The sequence below is a fragment of the Staurois parvus genome, unplaced genomic scaffold (genome assembly GCF_062004578.1).
Source record: "Staurois parvus isolate SC_StPar_1 unplaced genomic scaffold, SC_StPar_1.0 ptg000691l, whole genome shotgun sequence".
In the NCBI taxonomy this organism is placed as follows: Eukaryota; Metazoa; Chordata; class Amphibia; order Anura; family Ranidae; genus Staurois; species Staurois parvus.
The window spans coordinates 589,138-590,158 of NW_028318487.1; the positions used below are offsets into that span (position 1 = coordinate 589,138).

General features: G+C 39.0%; 1 non-coding gene across 1 annotated transcript; it reads right to left on the minus strand.

Annotated features, from left to right (window-relative positions):
• Positions 1–540: 540 nt before the first annotated feature.
• TRNAR-ACG (transfer RNA arginine (anticodon ACG)) lies at positions 541–613 on the minus strand. Its single transcript has one exon. It is a non-coding gene; the product is annotated as a tRNA-Arg (tRNA).
• Between the last annotated feature and the right edge of the window lie 408 nt (positions 614–1,021).

The window sequence follows — 1,021 nt, forward strand, 5'->3', positions numbered from 1 at the left end:
CTCCTCCTCCCATGCACGACTGCAGGACTTCTCCAGGTCCTCCCCCATCCTCTGGAACTCACTGCCCCAATCCATCAGACTGTCGCCTTCTCTATTCACATTCAGGCGCTCCCTCAAAACCCATCTCTTCAGGGAAGCCTACCCCACCCTCACCTAACGGCCATCCTCCCTCATTCCTCCTACCACTTCATCCCCCCCAGCCACTTCCTACTGTACCTTTACCCCCTCCCTCCTAGATTGTAAGCTCGTAAGAGTAGGGCCCTCTTACCCCTCGTACGCTGTCTGTCTTTGTTGTACTGTGCCATGTATTGTCCCCCCCTATTGTACAGCGCTGAGCAAACCCTTTGGCGCTATATAAACTCGTAGTAATAATAATAATAATAATAAAAGTTTAGGTTTAACAAAGATATATTTTTTATCATAAAAAGAAGAGAGCAAAGAAAAAATACAAATTTTATCTATGAAATAACAGTTGCCTAAATAGATTTTTTATTTGCAAATAAATGAGTAAAGGAAAAAAAATATTCAGAAGTGAAAAAGCGAGCCAGGTAGGAGTCGAACCTACAATCTTCTGATCCGTAGTCAGACGCGTTATCCATTGCGCCACTGGCCCTTGCTACTGTGTCTATAAGAAGTTGGGGAAAGGGTGGATAATGTTATTTCTAAAACAAAACAAGTAAAATAATAAATTAGCCATTAAATTAGTGGTTTAGTACACATATGTAAAAAATAAATAAATACATAAATAAATATTTTATTTAAATATATATATATATATATATATATACATATACAAATATATATATATATATACACACATACTATTTACATGTAGCACTCTCCCTGGAGGTTGCTGGCAATATCCCCAGGTCTCCATATAGTTGAAGCAGAACCTGCTGGCCTCTTTGGTAGATCAGTATGTCCATGAAATATGAGAATTACCCACTTCAGACCCCTTCTATATAGTAATCCAGGTGTAGAGTTTCAGGATTCTTGCATAAAAAACCTTCTCTGTGCAGCA